This window comes from Apodemus sylvaticus, chromosome 15 (assembly GCF_947179515.1).
Source record: "Apodemus sylvaticus chromosome 15, mApoSyl1.1, whole genome shotgun sequence".
Lineage (NCBI taxonomy): Eukaryota > Metazoa > Chordata > Mammalia > Rodentia > Muridae > Apodemus > Apodemus sylvaticus.
This window is the reverse complement of record NC_067486.1, coordinates 86,825,026-86,836,610: the sequence shown is the minus strand read 5'-3', so window position 1 is coordinate 86,836,610 and position 11,585 is coordinate 86,825,026.

The following is an 11,585-nucleotide window of genomic DNA, read 5'->3' as shown; positions in this document are numbered from 1 at the left end:
ACAATTTTGCACTGTCCTGCACTGTCCCTACACTGTACTGCACAAACTTGTACTATTGTCACACTGTCCCACATTGTCATGCATAGTCCCTTAACTGTCCTATACTGTCCCCACACTGTCCTGCACTGTCCCTGTACTGTCCTTGCCCTGTCCCTGCACTGTCTGGCACTGTCACCATATTGTTCCAACACTGTCCTGCACTGTCTCAACACTCTGGATGCACTGTACCCTCACTGTCCCTGCACTGTAGCCAAAGTGTCCAGCACTGTCATGGGCTATAGTGCACTGTCCCTTCACTCTTCCCATACTGTCCAGCACTGTCCTGCACTGTCCATGGACTGTCCCCACACTGTCCTACACTGTCCCACAGTGTCCCTTCACTGACCCTGCACTGTCCCTGCACTGTAATCCACTGTCCTGTATTGTCCCCACACTGTCCTGCACTGTTGCTACACTGTCCCTGCACAATTTTGCACTGTCCTGCACTGTCCATACACTGTACTGCACATCCCTGCACTATTGTCACACTGTCCTGCATTTTCCTGCATTGTCCTGCACTGTCCCTGTACTGCCCCTACACTGTACCTGCACTGTCCAGCATTGTCACCACATTGTACCAACACTGTCCTGCACTGTCTCCACACTGTCCTGCACTCTCTTGCACTGTTCTGCCCTGTCACCACACTGTCCTCCACTGTCCCTGAACTGTCTCCACACTGTGTATGCATTGTACTCTCACTGTCCCTGCACTGTCCCCGCAGTGTCCGACACTGTCCTGGACTCTTGTTCACTGTCCCTGCACTTTCCCCATACTGTCCAGCAGTGTCCTGTACTGTCCATGCACTGTCACCATACTGTCCTGAACTGTCCTGCGCTGTCCCTGCACTGTTACCACACTGTCCCTGAATTCTCCCTGCACTGTCCCTGCACTGTACACATATTGTCTTGCACTCTACTGCACTGTCCCCACACTGTCCCTGTTCTGTGTCTGCAATTTCCTGCACTGTCCTGCACTGTCTCCACACTGTCCTCACACTCTCCCTGCACTGTCATACACTGTCCTATACTGTCCCCATACTGTCCCAACACTGTGCCGACACTGTTCCTGAACTGTCCTGCACTGTCACTGCACTGTCCCCACACTGTCCCTGCACAGTCTCTACACTTTCCTGCAATATCCTGCACTGTCCTTCCAATGATCCTGCACTGTCCCCACACTGTCCCTGTTCTGTGTCTGCAATTTCCTGCACTGTCCTGCACAGTCTTCACACTGTCCTTATACTTTCCTGTACTGTTCACTCACTGTCCTGCACTGTCTCCACACTGTCCTCACACTCTCCCTGCATTGTCATACACTGCCCTATACTGTCCCCATACTGTCCCAACACTGTGCCGACAATGTTCCTGAACTGTCCTGCACTGTCACTGCACTGTCCCTGCACAGTCTCTACACTTTCCTGCAGTATCCTGCACTGTCCTGCCAAAGATCCTGCACTGTCCCTGCACTGTCCTGCACTGTCATCACATTGTACCAACTCTGTCCTGCACTGTCCCTGCTCTGTACTGCACTGTCCCGCACTGTTTGCTCTATTTCCCAGGGTTGTCCTTGCACTGTCCCCACACTGCCCTGCACTGCCTTGCACTGTGCTGCACTGTCACCACACTGTCCTCCACTGTCCCTACACTGTCTCCACACTGTGGATGCATTGTACTCTCACTGTCCCTGCACTGTCTCCACAGTGTCCAGCACTGTCCTGGACTGTCTGTCACTATCCCTGCACTGTTCCCACACTGCTCCGGCATTCTCCCTGCAGTGTCCCTGCACTGTCCCCACACTGTTTTGCGCTGTCCTACACTGTCCCCACACTCTCCCTACACTGTCCTACTCTTTCCTGGGCTTTCTCTGTACTGTGTCTGCACTTTCCTGCACAGTCTTCACACTGTTGTTACCCTTTCTTGCACTGTCCACTAACTGTCCTGCACTGTCCATGCACTGTCACCACACTGTCCCATACTGTCCTGCACTGTCTTTGCACTGTTGCCACACTGTCCTAGCATTCTCCCTGCAGTGTCCCTGTACTGTCCCCATACCGTCTTGCACTGTCCTGCACTGTCCCCACACTGTCCTGCTCTGTCCTGCACTGTCCTTGTACTATGTCTGCACTTTCCAGAACTGTCCTGCACAGTGTTTACACTGTCCTACATTTTCCTGCACTGTCCACTCACTGTCCTTCACTGTCCCTGCACTGTTCCCACACTGCTCCGGCATTCTCCCTGCAGTGTCCCTGCACTGTCCCCACACTGTTTTGCACTGTCCTACACTGTCCCCACACTCTCCCTACATTGTCCTACTCTTTCCTGGGCTGTCTCTGTACTGTGTCTGCACTTTCCTGCACAGTCTTCACACTGTTGTTACCCTTTCTTGCACTGTCCACTCACTGTCCTGCACTGTCCATGCACTGTAACCACACTGTCCCATACTGTCCTGCACTGTTGTCACACTGTCCTAGCATTCTCCCTGCAGTGTCCCTGTACTGTCCCCATACCGTCTTGTACTGTCATGCACTGTCCCCACACTGTCCTGCTCTGTCCTGCACTTTCCAGAACTGTCCTGCACAGTGTTTACACTGTCCTACATTTTCCTGCACTGTCCACTCACTGTCCTTCACTGTCCTACATTGTCCCCACACTGCCCCCATACTCTCCTTGCCCCCACACTCTCCCTGCACTGTCATGCACTGTCCTGTACTGTCCCCACACTGTCCCAACACTATGCCCATGCTGTTCCCGCAATGTCCTGCACTGTCACTCCACTGTCCCCACACTGTCCCGGCACAGACTCTGCACTTTCCTGCAGTGTCCTGCACTGTCCTGCCAATGTCCCTGCAATGTCACTGCAATGCCCCTGTACACTCCTAGACTGTCGAGCACTGTCCCAGCACTGTACTAAACAGTTTGAAATTGTCCCCACACTGTCCTCACACTGTCCCCACACTGTCCTCTCACTATCCTGCACAGTCCCTGACCTGTTCTGTCCTTCCTCTCCCACTGTACTTCACTGTCCCTGAACTGTCCATGCACTGTTCTACACTCACCCGCACTGTCCCTTCACTAACCCTGCACTGTCCCTCCACTGTCATCCACTGTCCTGTACTGTCTTCTCACTGTCCGGCACTGTTCTTGCACTTTTCCTGCACAGTCCCTGCACAATTTTGCACTGTCCTGCACTGTCTCCACACTGTTCTGCACACTCCTGCACTATTGTCACACTCTCTTGCATTGTCCTGCACAGTCCTTGAACTGTCCTATACTGTCCCCACACAGTCCTGCACTTTCCCTCTACATTCCCTGCACTGCCCCCCCCCATTTGCTCACTGTCCAAGGACTGTCCCTGCACTGTCCCCACACTGTCCTGCACTCTCTCCCAATGACCTGCACTGTCACCACACTGTCCTCCACTGGCCCTCCACTGTCTCCACACTGTGGATGCATTGTACACTCACTGTCCCTGCACTGATTCTGCTGTCCAGCACTGTCCTGGACTGTTGTGCACTGTCCCTGCACTGTTCCCATACTGTCCAGAACTGTCCTGTACAGTCCATGCACTGTCCGCACACTGTTCTGCACTGTCCTGAACTGTCCATGCACTGTTGCCACACTGTTCCTGCATTCTCCCTGCAAAGTCCCCGCACTGTCCCCATACTGTCTTGCACTGTCCTACACTGTCCCTACACTGTTCCTACACTGTCCTGCACTATCCTGCACTGTCTCTGTACTGTGTCTGCACTTTCCTGCACTGTCCTGTACAGTCTTCACACTGTCCTTACACTTTCCTGCACTGTCCCCTCACTGTCCTGCACTGTCAAGCACTGCCCCCACACTGTCCTCACACTCTTCCTGCACTGTCATGCACAATCCTATACTGGACCCATACTGTCCCAACACTGTGCCCACACTGTTCATGCACTGTCCTGCACTGTCACTGCACTGTCCTGGCATAGTCTCTGCACTTACCTGCAGTGTCCTGCACTATCCTGCCAGTGTTCCTGCAATGTCACTGCACTGTCCCTGTACAGTCCTGGACTGTCATGCACTGTCCCTGCACTATACTGCACTGTTTGAAATTTTCCCCACACTCTCCTCACATTGTCCCCAAACTGTCCCTTCACTGTCCTGCACAGTCCCTGACCTGTACTGTCCTGTCCCCACACTGTCCTTCACTGTGCCTGCACTGTCCATGAACTGTCCTACACTTTCCTGCAGTATCTCTTCACTGACCCCACACTGTCCCTCCACTGTCATCCACTGTCCTGTACTTTCTCCACACAGTACTGTACAGTTCCTGCACTGTCTGTGCACAATTATGCACTGTCCTGCACTGTCCCCACACTGTACTACACACTCCTGCCCTTTTGTCACACTATCCTGCATTGTCCTGCACAGTCCAGAACTGTCCTATACTGTCTCCATACTGTCCTGAACTGTCCCTGTACTGTCCCTGCACTGTCCCTGCACTGTTGGGCACTGTCACCACATTGTACCAACACTGTCCAACACCGTCTCTCCACTGTCATCCACTGTCCTGTACTGTCTCCTCACTGTCCTGCACTGTTCCTGCACTGTCCCCACACAATTTTTCACTGTCCTGCACTGTCCCCACAGTGTGCTACACACTCCTGCCCTATTGTCACACTGTCCTGCATTGTCCTACACAGTCCCTGAACTGTCCTATACTGTCCCCACACTGTTCTGCACTGTCCCTCTACTGTTCCTGCACTGTTCCTGCACTGTCACCCACTGTTTGCTCACTGTCTGAGGACTGTCCCTGCACTGTCTCCACACTGTCCTACACTCTCTTGCAATGTTCAGCACTGTTACCATACTGTCCTCCACTGTCCCTGAACTGTCTCCACAATGTAGATGCATTGTACACTCACTGTCCCTGCACTGTCTCTGCTGTCTGGCACTGTCTGGACTGTTGTATACTGTTCCTGCACTGTTCCCATACTGTTCAGCACTGTCCTGCACAGTCCATGCACTGTCCCCACACTGTCCTGCACTGTCCATACACTGTTGCCACACTGTCCCTGCATTCTCCCTGCACTGTCCCTATACTGTTTTGCACTGTCCTACACTGTCCCCACACTGTCCCCACACTGTCCCTACACTGTCCTGCCCTGCCTCTGTACTGTGTCTGTACTTTCCTGCACTGTCCTGCACAGTCTTCACACTGTCCTTACACTTTCCTGCACTGTGCAATCACTGTCCTGCACTGTCCTGCACTGTCCCCACACTTTCCTTACACTCTCCCTGCACTGTCATGTACTGTCCTATACTGTTCACATACTGTCCCAACTCTGTGTCCACACTGTTCCCGCACTGTCCTGCACTGTCACTCCACTGTCCCCACATTGTCCCGGCACAGTCTCTGCACTTTCCTGCAGTGTCCTGCACTGTCCTTCCAATGTCCCTGCAATGTCTCTGCACTGTCCCTGTAAAGTCCTGGACTGTCATGCACTGTCCCTGCACTGTACTGCACTGTTTGAAACTGTCCCTATACTGTCCTCACACTGAGCCCAAAGTGTCCCCTCACTGTCCTGCACAGTCCCTGACCTGTCATGTCCTGTCCCCCACACTATCCTTCACTGTCCCTGCACTGTCCATGAACTGTCCTACACTTTCCCACAATGTCCCTTCACCTACCCTGCACTGTCCCTCAACTGTCATCCACTGTCCTTTACTTTCTACACACTGTCCCGTACTGTTCTTGCACTGTCCCTGCACAATTATGCAGTCCTGCTCTGTCCCCACACTGTACTACACACTCCTTCACTTTTGTCACACTGACCTGCATTGTCTTGCAAGTCCCTGAACTACCCTATACTGTCCCCACACTGTTCTCAACTGTCCCAGTACTGTCCCTGCACTGTCCCTGCACTGTTCCTGCACTGTCGTGCACTGTCACCACATTGTACCAACACTGACCCACACTGTCCCTGCACTGTACTGCACTGTCCTGCACTGTTTGCTCACTGTTCTGGTGCTGTCCCTGCACTGTCCCCACACTGTCCTGCACTGTCTTGCACTGTTCTGCACTGTCACCACACTGTCCTCCACTGTCCCTGCACTGTCTCCACATTGTGTATGCATTGTACCCTCGCTGTCCCTGCACTGTCTCCGCAGTGTCCAGCACTGTCTGGACTGTCTTTCACTGTTCCTGCACTGTTCCCATACTGTCCAACACTGTCCTGCACTGTCCATGCACTGTCCCCACACTGTTCCATACTGTCCTGCACTGTCCCTGCATTCTCCTTGCACTGTCCCTGAACTTTCTCCATACTATTTTGCACTGACCTACACTGTCCTCACACTATCCCTACACTGTCCTGCTCTGTCCTCGACTGTCTCTGTACTGTGTCTGCACTTTCCTGCACTGTCAGGCATAGTCTTCACACTGTCTTTACACTTTCCTGCACTGTCCACTCACTGTCCTGCACTGACCTGCACTGTACACACACTGTCCTCACACTCTCCCTGCACTGTCCCAACTCTTTGCCCACACTGTTCCTGCACTGTCCTGCACTGTCATTGCACTTTCCCCACACTGTCCCAACATAGTCTCTGCACTTTCCTGCAGTGTCCTGCACTGTCCTGGCACTGTTCCTGCACTGTCAACACACTGTCCTTGTACAGTCCTGGATTGTCATACACTATCCCTGCACTGTACTACACTGTTTGAAACTATCGCCACACTATCTGCACACTGTCCCCTCACTGTCCTGCACAGGCCCTGACCTGTCCTATCCTGTCCCCCACACTGTCCTTCACTGTCCCTGCACTTTCCTACACTGTCCCACAGTATCCCTTCACTGACCCCCACGATGTCCCTGCACTGTCCTCCACTGTCCTCTAATGTCCCCACACTGTCCTGCACTGTTCCTGTACTGTCCCTGCACAATTTTGCACTGCCCTGCACTGTACTGCACACTCCTGCACTATTGTCATACTCTCCTTCATTGTCCTGCATTGTCCCTGTACTGTCCGTGCATTGTCCCTGCACTGTCTGGCACTGTCACCACATTGTTCCAACACTTTCCTGCACTGTCCCTGCACTGTACTGCACTGTCCCGCACTGTTTGCTCACTGTAGCAGGACTGTACCTTCACTGTCCCCATACTGTCCTGCACTGTCTTGCACTGTTCTGAACTGCCACCACACTGTCCTCACACTCTCTCTGCACAGTCATGCACTGTCCTGTACTGTCCCCACACTGTACCTGCACTGTTGCAACACTGTGCCCACACTGTCATTCACTGTTCCTGCACTGTCCCCACACTGTCCCAGCACAGTCTCTGCACTTTCCTGCACTGTCCTGCACTGTCCTGGCACTGTTCCTTCACTGTCACCACACTGTCCCTCTACAGTTCTGTACTGTTGTGCACTGTCCCTGCACTGTACTGCACTGTTAGTAACTGTTCCCACACTGTCCCCACCCTGTCCAATCACTGTCCTGCACAGTTCCTGACCTCTCCTGTCCTGTCCCCCTGTCTTAGTCAGGGTTTGTATTCCTGCACAAACATCATGACAAAGAAGAAAGTTGGGGAGTAAAGGGTTTATTCAGCTTACAGTTCTGCATTGCTGTTCATCACAAAAGGAAACCAGTACTGGAAATCAAGCAGGTCAGGAAGCATGAACTGTTGCAAAAACCATGGAGGGATGTTCCTTACAGGCTTGCTTCCCCTGTCTTGCTCAGCCTGCTCTCTTATAGAAAACAAGAATACCAGCCCAAAGGTGGTACCACCCACAAGCGGCCCTCCCCAAAGTGATCACTAATTGAGAAAATGCCCCACAGCTGGATCTCATGGAGGCACTGCCCCAAGTGAACCTCCTTTCTCTGTGAAAACGCCAGCCTGTGTCAAGTTGACACACAAAACCAGCCAATATACCCCTACACTGTTCCTGTACTGTCCTACATTGTCAGGCAGTGTCCCTTCACTGACCCTGAACTGTCCCTGCACTATCATCCACTCAACTGTACTGTCTCCACACTGTCCTGTATTGTTCCTTCACTGTCCCTGCACAATTTTGAACTGTCCTGCACTGTATCCATACTGTACAGCACACTCCTGCACTATTTTCACACTGTCTTGCATTGTGCTGCACAGTCCCTGCACTGTCTCTGCAGTGTCCAGCACTGCAGTGGTCTGTCATGAACTATCCCTGCACTGTTCCCATAGTGTCCTGCACTGTCCTGCACTGGCCATGCACTGTCACCACACTGTACTTTACTGCATTCTCGCTGCACTGTCCCCACACTGTCCTACACTGTCCTGCACTGTCTCTGTACTGTGTCTGCACTTTTCTGCACTGTCCTGCACAGTCTTCACACTCTCCTTACACTTTCCTGCACTGTCCACTCACTGTCCTGCACTGTCTTGCACTGTCCCCACACTCTCCCAGCACTGTAGTGCACTGTCATGTACTGTCCCCACACTGTCCCCACACTGTCCCCTCACTGTCCTGCACAGTCCCTGATCTTTCCTGTCCCCCACACTGTCCTTCACTGTCCCTGCACTGTCCCTGCACTGTCCTTCACTGTCCCAGCACTGTCCCTGCACTTTCATCCACTGTCCTGTACTGCCCCCACACTGTCCTGCACTGTTCCTGCACTGTCCCTGCACAATTTTGAGCATCCTGCAATGTACGAACACTGTACTGCACACTCCTACACTATTGACACACTGTCCTGCATTTTCCTGCACTGTCCCTGTACTGTCCCTGCACTGACCCTGCACTGTCTGGCACAGTCACCACATTGTACCAACACGGTCCTGCACTGTCCCTGCACTGTACTGCACTCTCTCGCACTGTTTGCTCACTGTCCCAGGACTGTCCCTGCACTGTCCCCACACTGTCCTGCACAGTCTTGGACTGTTCTGTACTGTCACCACACTGTCCTCCACTTTCTCTGCACTGACTCCACACTGTGGATGTATTGTACCCTCACTGTCCCTGCACTGTCTCTGCAGTATCCAGCACTATCCTGGACTCTCGTGCACTGTACTTGCACTGTTCCAATACTGTCCAGCACTGTCCTGCACTGTCCATGCACTGTCCCCACACTGTCTTGTACTGTCATTCACTGTCTCTGCACTGTCCTGCACTATCACTGTACTGTGTCTGCAATTTCCTGCACCATCCTACACAGGATTCGCACTTTCCTGTACTGTACACTCACTGTCCCCACACTCTTCCTGCACTGTCATGCACTGTCCCAACACTCTGCTCACACTATTCCTGCATTGTCCTTCACTGTCACTGCACTGTCCTGGCACAGTTCCTGCACTGTCACCGCACTGTCCCTGTACAGTCCTGGAGTGTCATGCACTGTCCCTGCATTGTACTGCACTGTTTGAAACTGTCCCCACACTGTCCCCACACTGTCCCCACACTGTCCCCACACTGTCCCCTCACTGTCCTGCACAGTCCCTGACCTGTCCTGTCCCACACACTGTCCTTCACTGTCCCTGTTCTGTCCTACACTGTCCCGCAGTGTCCCTTCACTGACCCTGCACTGTCCATGCACTGCCATCCACTGTTCTGTACTGTCCCCACACTGTCCTGCACTGTCCCTGCACAATTTTGCAATGTCCTGCACTGTCTCCACACTGTACTGCACACTCCTGCACTATTATCACACTGTCCTGCATTATCCCTGTACTGTCCCTGCACTGTCTCTGCACTGTCCACTACTGTCACCACATTGTACCAACACTGCCCTGCACTGTCCCTGCACTGTACTGCACTGTGCCACACTGTTCGTTCACTGTACTAGGACTGTTCCTGCACTGTCCCCACACTGTCTTGCACTGTTCTGCACTGTCACCACACTGTCCCTCCACTGTCATCCACTGTCCTGTACTTTCTTCACATTGTCCAGCACCATTCCTGCACTGTCCCTGCACATTTATGCACTGTACTGCATTGACCCCACACTACTGCATACTCCTGAACTTTTGTCACATTGACCTGCATTTTCCTGCAAAGTCCCCGAACTGTCCTATACTGTCCCTGTACTCTCCCTGCACTGTCCCTGCACTGTTGGGCACTGTCACCACATTGTACCAAAGCTGTCCTACACTGTTCATGCACTGTACTGCACTGTCCTGTGCTGTTCACTCACTGTATCAGGGCACTGTCCCCACATTGTCCTGCACTGTCTTGCACTGTTCTGAACTGTCACCACACTGTCCTCCACTGCCCTGCACTGTCTCCACATTGTGAATGATTTGAACCCTCTCTGTCCCTGCACTGTCTCTGCAGTTTTTGTCACTGAACTGGACTGTCTTGCACTGTCCCTGCACTGTTTCCATACTATCACACACTGTCCTGCACTGTCCATGCACTGTCCCCACACTGTCCTGTACTGTCCTGCCCTGTATTTGCACTGTTACCACACTGTCCCCGCATTCTCCTTGCACTATCCCTGCACTGTCCCCATACTGATTTGCACTGTCTTACACTGTCCCCACACTGTCCCTACACTGTCCTGCTCTGTCCTGGACTGTCTCTGTACTGTGTCTGCACTTTCCTGCACTGTCCTGCACAGTCTTCACATTGTTCTTACACTTTCTTGCACTGTCCACTCACTGTCCTGTACTGTCCCAACACTGTCCGCGCCCTCTCCCTGCCCTGTCACGCACTGTCCTGTACTGTCCCCACACTCTTTCCACACTGTCCCCTCACTGCACTGTCCTGCACTGTTTGCTCACTGTCTTGGTGCTGTCCCTGCACTGTCCCCACACTGTCCTGCACTGTCTTGCATTGTTCTGCACTGTCCCCGTACTTTCTCTCCTGTCTCTGCACTGTCTCCACATTGTGTATGCATTGTACCCTCCCTGTCCCTGCACTGTCTCTGCAGTGTCCAGCACTGTCTGGACTGTCTTTCACTGTTCCTGCACTGTTCCCATACTGTCCAACACTGTCCTGCACTGTCCCTGCACTGTCCCCGCACTGTGCCAGCACAGATCCAGCACTGTCCACACCCTTTCCAAACAATGACTCAGCAAAGTCCTTGCACTGTCCTTGCTGTGTCACCACATTGTCCCCTCACTGTCCCTGCACTCTCCCCACAATGTCCATGCACAGTCCCCATACTGTCCATGCACTTTCTAGCCACTGTCCAGGAACTGTCCCTGCACTGTCCCCTTCTGTCTCTGCAATGTCCCACCACTGTACCAGCAATGTCCATGCACTGTCCATGCACTGTCCATGCACTGTCCCCACACTGTCCCCTCTTTGTCCCCGCTGTGTCCCTGCACTGTCTCTGCAAGATCCACAGACAATACTTGCACTGTCCTGGAACAGTCCAACACTGTTCATGCACTGTCCCAGCAATGTCTCAGCAATGTCCCCACACTGTCCCTACATTGTCCCCACACTGTCTCCGAACTGTCTGCTCACTCTCGTTGCGCTATCCTCGCACTGTGGCAGCAGAGTCCCCGCACTGTCCACACACTGTCCCAGCAATATCTCTGCAATGTCCCCACACTGTCCCCCCACTCTCCAGGCACTGTCTCTGAAAT